Source organism: Platalea leucorodia (genome assembly GCF_965183815.1).
Source record: "Platalea leucorodia genome assembly, chromosome: 5".
NCBI lineage: Eukaryota > Metazoa > Chordata > Aves > Pelecaniformes > Threskiornithidae > Platalea > Platalea leucorodia.
The window spans coordinates 85,693,352-85,702,148 of NC_138827.1; positions in this window are offsets into that span (position 1 = coordinate 85,693,352).

Sequence of the window (8,797 nt, forward strand, 5' to 3'; positions counted from 1 at the left end):
GCAAAAGGCACCTTATAAATTGACTCAATAAATACACATAAAACACTGAGTTTAATCCTTCCTTTCACATTCTTCTTTTCATTATTAAAATGTCCCCAACCTACTGACTCCCTCCCCACCCTGCGTTTAGGCCAGTCCGGTCCAACTTAAAATACTTTTGGCTTCTACAGGAAGACTGGAAAATGACTATTTTATTTCAAGGAAGCTTGTTTTGGACTAAAATCAGGGCTTGTAAATTGTCAAAGCAAAGAATGGCTGTAAGGACTATCACATCAGGTGCACAAAATAACAACAGTGTGGTGGTGTTTTCATGCCAAGGGGCCTAGTACCATATGACAAGACCTCCACCCACCAGCCCTTCCTCACTGAGGCATCCTGGATGGGAAAAAGTACATACAAAAGAATAACAATTTCTTAGGGATTTGTTATTCAACCAGACATGGGTTGAGCAGCGTGCGTACAGCCTTGGGGATAGGCAGGACTTGCCCACAGCAATGGTGGAACTGTCTCCCTTGTGTGGGTCAAAAAGATGCCTGACTTCAGTGAATGACTCCTAAAAGGTGGGTTCAGCCCCTCCAAAATCATGTCAGATGGGCACTGGTTTGGAATTAACTTTAGAGGAGGATCCATCAAACCTGCTTTGGTTTCCTCATCGCCATGTTGTTTGCATCATATCCAGCACCAGGGATGCTCAGCCACCCAACAACTGTCTGCTCTGATCAGCCTCCAGCTCCCATCTTCTCCTTGCAGCCCAGCTCTGCTCAGCACTGATGGACCATCTCCAGGTCCTTTGTGCATTAAAGAAGTAGTGGGACAAGGCAACAAGGAGAAGCAGCAAAGGTCAATTAGTAGTGACAGCAGTTTAGCCTGCACTGTCCCATAGTCTGGACCTCACAGGTTTCCTCCAGCAGCTGAGAGATGGAGAGAGACAGCGAAGTACTAGAAGGGCATTTTGTACATCAACAGGTACTACCTGAGTGTTCAGGATTTCCCCTGCCTCCAGGTGAGAGAGCCTCATCTGAAAAATGAGAATTAAGCTTTGTTACCTGCATCACAGCCACAAGGCACAGTGGGAGACTCATGCCATCCATAGGGATAAGGGAGCACCCTCATCTGACAGGGCTCTGAGTGACAAGCCCCAGAGGATAATATCCATGCTCTTTAAAAAGCACAAAGTTCCTAAATAGGGTCTCATCAGCTAAGAGGTCAGAGCAGCTGAGAGACCACACTAGCCTGGATTTTGTTCCTGGAGCCCTAACCCTGTGGTTTAACTTTCTTAAGATTCCTTTAAGGATCACAATGTTCTGGACAAGAGACCTTTGGGACCTCTTGGGTAAACGTGGGCATTTCTTGTATTCATTACCAGCCTCTGGCTGCATTAATACCTTAGCTATTTCATCACAGGCCTCTCATGCCTGTTAATATGCCTTTTGGACTCATTTCAGCCCACAAGCCTCCCAGTTCCACAGTTTTGCTGAACAGCTTTGTCCTTTTTCAGAAGGAGCTGAGCACTGTGGTCTGGAGGTTAAAGCCCTGGAGGCCTGTGCATGGGACAGCTGGCCTCCATCCCTGGCTCGCTGCAGCCCAGGCACCCCTTTTACCCTTTCCATCCCTCTGAGCCCAATGGAGAGAACCTGGCAGCAGCAGGGTGACCTGGCCCATGGTGTTTGCGGGAGGGGGAATTACCTGTGCACGGGCACATTTGTGTGTATCTATCTGATGTTCTCACTTCTTCACCCATAACCCAAAGCATGATGGCAGCAGTGAAGACAGGCACAACGCCAGCTCAGCCAGTCATGTCCAACACTCATGAAGCTTTACTGCAAGACCTGAAAAGTAGAGAGATCAGGCTGCTTTGTCCGATAAATGAAGGGATAAACCAGCTTTAGACACAACTCTAATTATTTAAAGATGGCCACAAGCCCAAATGGAGCTTTGTCTTCGAGGTCTGAAAGGGGAAAGACATAAAAGTCCTTTTCATGGGATTTGTGTGGATTTTTCTTTGTGGAAATAGTTTGGTCCAGGGGTCAGGGAGAGCCTGCAAGCAGAGCCAGAGAAAGCAAACCCCAGCCCATGTGCTCAACAAAAACCAAGCCCTGAGAAGTGGGCATGACGATGACCTTCAATGCCGTCTTCAGGCAGAAGATGCACAGAGTAGATGAGGACCAGAGTCCAGTCCCTGCTCCATGCACTTCTGGTGGCTTCCTTGCCTGTCTCCCAGGAGAACCCTCCTTGTCCCCTTTTCCTTGGAGGCACGGAAAAACTGGAGCTCGTGCATAAGCTGGAGTTTCTCACCTCTGTGCAAGTGAATCCTACCAAGGTCAAAACCCCAAGGCTTGGGTCACAGGAGTTGGCGACTAAATGAGTCAGGCCGGCCAGCTTATGGCACCGGACTGGCAAGGTTGTGGCACCATCACCAGGCTGTTTGAGAGGGACCTTCCAGGCAGCTGGCTTTGCTGCCACCTAAGCATGGAGATTTTGATCCTCTCTGAGGCTTTTAACAGTGGTTTAATGAAGAATTAGCCAAGCTGGTCAGGAAAAAAAGGTTGTTAAAATGTTGTTGCTTTTCCCTGCTAAAAAATGTCATTCTCTTTGACCTCTTTTTAACATGGTTCTCAGGTTTAGGGTGAAGAAACAAAACCTCCAAGGCTTTCAGCAAAGGCCCATAAATTTGTTTTAAAAGAAAACAACCTCAGAATTGGAGTTACTTGGTCAGTTTCCCATGAAAAATCTAGGGAAAAAATGTTCAGAGAGAGATGTGCGCTCTTGAAATGATCAGTTTCACAAAAAGGACTGGTTTTCATCATAGATAAACAATTCCTGTAAGAAAATCAGAAGAATGTCTGATGAGATAGTTCATACAGGTTTGGTTCAATAGGAGCTACTGGATCTGGTACTCTTATATTCTTACCCTGTCACACTCTTTCTGAAACTGTCAGTAAAAGAACCTGCATCCTATAACCAGGTAACTAAACAAGACTGACACGTCTTTGCTCTTTTCATTATAGACAGGAATTTGTTGTTGTTCTTGAAGGCCTTAATTTGCAATATTCAACAGCTTAACAATTTCCCCACACCTTCTGCTCATTAATTGCATCAATGAAAGGAATACATTTGATTTATATACATCTATATCAAAAACCATCATGAGTGACACTTTTTAATAGGAACAATATATTCAGCAATAAAAGAAATGTCACAGTGCTTTCCAGGATGACAATAAACTGATGGGTCTTGGAGTTTTTAAAGCAAGGATAAGGTAAATTAATTCAGATTGTTCCTCCTCGTTCCAAGTCTGAAGCTGATGCCTTGCCAAATCTACATTAGAAGTGCAAATTGGCGAGGAAAAGCAATAAAAGACAAGAACTTGTCACTTACTTTCCTGTTGCTCCAGACTGGATCTCAATCTACCTTCTCCAAAACAGCTGGCTCCATGGTACACACATTCTACCCAAAGAGAAATCCTTGAAGAAAGTCTTCCACCATGTTCCACCCAAACGCCCCTTTTTTCCTCAGCTCCCTTAAAGGGAGCGAGTACAGGTCTCTCCTCAGTATGAGCTGCAGATGATGACTTCAAGGACCTTACCTAGGGGTAGGAGAGCAAGGAAGGAGGAACTGGAAAGGATACTGATGCTTCTGCAGGCCAAATGAAACCTTTCACAAGGCCAGAGATGCAGATAAAGTGACTTACTGCTATCCAAAATGTACAGCACCCCTCCTGCCCCTACATTTAAGGAAAAGGCGAGGGGTGGCATTAGGCAGACAATGACTGGTTCAAATGAACTATCTGACCATGCTTTTATCTACCAGCAAGCCCACAAGACACCCAGATCTGCTTGCCTGCCTTTCCATAAATGTTGTGCGGGTCTGGTCACTGCAAATCATTCCACACTGGTGGCTCTGGAAACTTCATCCGTTTGTGCCCAGAGGAGGAGCCAGCCAGCTGAACCAGCACAAGCTTCTGTCCAGCCGGGAACAGAGAAAGAGGAGCCTGTCTTTTACCAGTGCCCTCTGCAGACACATTTGTTGGGCTGAGTTTTGGAGCAGGGGCTGAAGTATATGGGAAAGAAAATGACTGAGAACACAAGATGGAGGGGGAGGACAGGTACAGAGATGTAACTTCAAATCTGAAAGTGTGACATGAACTATTCAGCCCGTCAATGACACAACCCCAGGGTGACTTGGTTGAGGCAATAATAATGCACATGGAGAAGAGAACTGATATGACAGGGGCTCTTCAGCCTGGCAGACAGAAGCATAACACAATCCATGATATAGCAGCAAAATTGGCCAAATTCAGCCTAGAAATAAGCTTGGTAGAAGGAATTGCCCATTGGCACAACTCACTGACGGCTGTAATGGCTTCTCCATCACTGATGGTTAAGAACAGTGGTTGGATATTTCCCTACAAGATCTGCTCTTGCAGTCCTGAAAACTTCTAGCACTATTCAGGAGACTGGATGATCAGTGTCCCATTCATCTTACCTGAGCCACTGCTCAGCTACCTGGTGGGGACCATTTGAGATGACCAAGACAATCAGTTCATCAAAATGAACTGATGACCTACATTTCGGTGAAGGACTCTGCTTCAGCACCAGGCTCCTGAACAATGCAGCCTTCTGGCCAGATATCTCTCTCCCTCTGCCTAACCCATTAGCTCAGAAAACAGCCAGAAGAGACCAAAACGATCCCTCAGTCTGAACTCTTGCACAAAACAGACCACAGAGCCCGCCCCAGTAATTCCTGCATGAATACACTGCAATCCTCCAGAGCCACTGGGAATACAGGGTTGGAAACAATAGCTTTGAAGGAGCAAATCAAACTTATAAAACAAACAAAAAAAAAAAAAAAGGGAGGGGGAGGGCAATAAAAGTTATGATGAGTCAAGGAGGTAATTATGTGTGATAGCAGGGTTTCTTTGGCTGGGGACCAGCAAGAGACACTGTCTGCATCCAACCCTCAGGATGAGCATGACAGAGCAGTTTGTGCCGCAGAGAATTAAAAGTCTTCAGACAGGAGAAAGGTGAGGGAAAAGCCAACAATCTGAGATGGGGCCAGGTCTAACTTAGACACGCACAAGTCATTAAGCTAACGTCTCTTGGCTAATTGCACACACAGAGACATATCCTGCAAGGAAAACAGCCTGAGAAACAGCCTTATGGAACAGGCATTAAACAAATGCATTAAGCAGGGGAACAGTAATCCTTTTTCAATGCCAGCAGGGTGCTAGACATTTCTCATCCACAGGACCGCAGCAATTCAGTCACACTCAGCCCACGGGAATCCCATAGAAGCAAAATGCAAGAAGCTACAGCCCCCCCCCCCCATCATTGCTTCGTGTACAAAGGCTCAGGGCAAAGAGGAAGAGATCTGGCTGATGACAGATGTGTGCTGTTAAACATACCTCCCTGGAAAGGACTGTGAGCCCCAGGTTTAGATTTAGTAATAAAATCATGAAATGGGAGTGGGGGAAGGAGACCAAGACTTCTGGGTATTGTTTGCAGCTCTGCCCGTGTTTGCTCAGTGATTCAACTCAGCATTATTGGGTATTTTAGAAACAGGCCATGAGTCATCCACACCATTGGTTCCTTCCCTCTCTAGAAAACCTCCAACCCAGGAGGGTGAACACAGAGCAACAGCGTTTTTCCTAATGAAACCATGCAGCCTCCCAGGTTCCCCTATCTTTTCTCATGCCAGGTATCTGTAAGCCTCAAGCTCCTCCAAGAAAAAAATGGAGGATGCATAGCCTGATGCCCTCAGACATCAGTGCTTGAAAGGTAGGACCTGCTGTTTTTTAAAGCCAAAGCAAGAAGAGACCTCAGGAGGAGAGTCTGCTTTCACTCCTCCATACAGTGTCAGCTCTACTCAAGCCACTTCTGACAAGTGTTTGCCTAATCTCCAACTTGAAACTTCCAGACATGACGTTACTGCCACCTCCCTTCGTCATTATGTGACCATCCTTATTGTGGGGAAGTTGTTCCTCTTCACAGAATTGTAGAATTTTGAAGCTGAAAAGGACCTCTGAAGGTCTCCAACCCCAACTCAAAGGAAAGCCAACCAGATCTACTTGGCCAGATAGTGGCCAACAAACACCTAACCTGTATCTCTCTTGCTGTGGTTTCAACCATCACTTCTTGTCAGGTCTGCCATGGATACAGAAAACCGATGAGTACCTTTCACCTTACAGCAAAGTCATTTGTGTATTTAAAAAAATGTTTTCAAAAAAACTTTCCTTCTTCAGATCCTTCACCCTTTCCTCATAGGTCATGTTTCCGAGACTGATGATCTTTTATGCCTGCCTCCCACAGACAATTGCTAGTCTCCAGACACACAGATCCTGGAGCTGCCAACCTCATGAAGACTACTGCAGCTGTAAATGGGAAGAGTTAGAAGCACGTGTCTCCACAGGCTTCCTCTATGGAGAGGAGAAGACAGAAGAAAGGCAGGCAAAGCAGAAACAGCTCATCAGATGCTCTGAACACCAGCCTTCCCTTGGGCCCCTTCTCCTCACGTCTCTGACAACCTCAAGCATGAAGACGCATGAAAAACCCAAGTGCTCAGTTCAGCTGTTGATAGCTGTGGTACTTCTTTCTGTGCCAACAATGTTGCATGCCCCAGTGCTTCCCCAGGGCCAGCAGCATAAAAGAGTGGAAAACCTAACTCACGAGACATTACTGTTATTGTTTTCTAACAGGGTCGTGCTAAAAAAAACTCCACGCAGAGGAAAGCCTTTTTGTGCCATGAACAGGCACAACTGCCAACCAGCAGACTGGGAGGAGAGGCTCATGGTGAGATGTGTTCCTCAAGATCCAGAAAAGTTAGGACCACATCTCCCTTGGCTGTAGGCCCACTCTTGGATATCCTCTGCTCTGCAAATCCCTTAGCTGCATCACCCCATCCTCTTCTTAGTCCTGTCCTGAGAGCTCTGCTCCACCATCCTTCCTCGCCTGTCCCCATCCCCCAGCGCGTTTGTCACCTCCCCAACCAAAAGAAAAACCCTCATTCGACTTCTCGTCAGCCTGCCCTAGTCCTGCATTTTCCCCACGTCCTCCCCCTCCCCAAACACACGCGCATTTTAGGGCTGAGAAACTCCAGTCAAACAGGAGGTGCTTTAGCAGAGCAGGGCTTTGAAGAGAAAGGGCCTTGCCATGTTAACTAGAGGCGCCTGCCAGCCAACAGCGCAGCCCCTGAATGCACAAGGAATTTTGACCTCACATAGTGAAATTTCCTAGAACTTTAAACCTTTGTTGTTGTTGTTGTTGTCGTCGTTTCTTTGGCTCTCTCTTGCTTTTCAATTTTCTACTTGGCAACCGCATTGAAATGATGCAAGGAAGTAACTGCTGCTTAACTGCAAATTATTAATTGGATGCCAAGGAGTCTGTGCATGACTGCACGCAGGGCAAGGGGGGCTGTGTCCTACATTACAAAATCAATGAACCAGCTTGGCATTGCTTTTCTGCCCTGAGATATAATTTAGCGGCAAGTCTCCATTTGCTCCAGAATTGATTCCTAAAAGAGAAGGCACAGTCTATTCAGGGGAGGAAGGGGAGGGAAAAACAAAAAAACCCCCACACTTGGTGACCAAGGGCTGATCCTTTAGCTGTTGAAACTCTTTCCTAAGAGCCTCAATCACTGTTAAAACAAATACTAATTGTTCTTAGCTAGGGGCTCGCTAGAAATAGTCTGGCTGAAGACATTCTGCTGTAAAATACCAATCTGATGAAATTGAGAGACTTGAGGCGCTCAGGGCTGCCCAGCTCTCCAGGTTTTCCTAAGACTTACTGCCACCCCAGCGGGAGCTGACACCCCTCTGCTGAGACAGCGTGTCTGGCCACACGCGTCCTCCCAGACTGCTGCAGCGCAACTGAAAGTAGGTTTGCACAAGCCGTGGCTGAAGGCGCTGCGGTTTTCGGTGCTCTATGTACACTTTGCCCTAGACACGTCTCTGCTCAGAGGACCTCATAGTTTAAACACTCAAGACCAACAAACATCCCAGGGGGGATCTGTTCCAATGGGTAATTACCCTCATTGTTAAAAATTAACAACAAAACAATAATCGTAGACAGCTGGACCTTTCGCGCCTTTTATAGCAACATTCCCACAGCTCCGCAAGAGACATTGTTTGGGATTCACAAATAAATTTTCACCCCAATTCAGGATAAATCCTTAGTTGACTGTTTCAGATGCTTTCCCAAGAGGGAATGGCCACTTCCCATGTGACTCTAGCCGTGGCATATCTTCCTGGCGCGCATATCCCGGGCAGCAGGGCTGGGGGGCTTCGATGCTTGCAGGAGCCAAGGTCCAGACCGTGCTTGAGCACCCGGAGTTGCTGCATCCCTCATTTTCTGTGTGTTTTAACTCACAGCATTGCCTGACCTTGGCACTGACAGAGACTTGGGAGCCTTCGGTTGCCTCCTTCCCTCCAAGAGGTTGGCTGATGGCAGATGGCCCGGGGCAAAGGGAGGCTCAAGGAGAAGTGTAAATACGTAAAAAGCTGCAGCCAGCTTATCTTCAAGGGGGTAGGCAGAGGTGACCAGGAGATGGACTTAAACGGAGCAGAGAAACAACCCCAGCTCCTGGAAGCCAAGCTGATAACCTAGGAGAAGACTGGCAGAGGCCTGACGGGAAGGGTGGAGGGAGATTGGTCAGCTGTGATGAGGTGCACCCTGCAAAGCTGAAAGAGCATGCTTGGCTTGGAATTCTCCAAGTGCCAAATCCTGAGTGGTCTTGGGACAGTCATTTGAAGGCAGACCTCAGCTGCACCCTGCTCTTCTCAGGCTTGGGTGTCCCCTCCCTC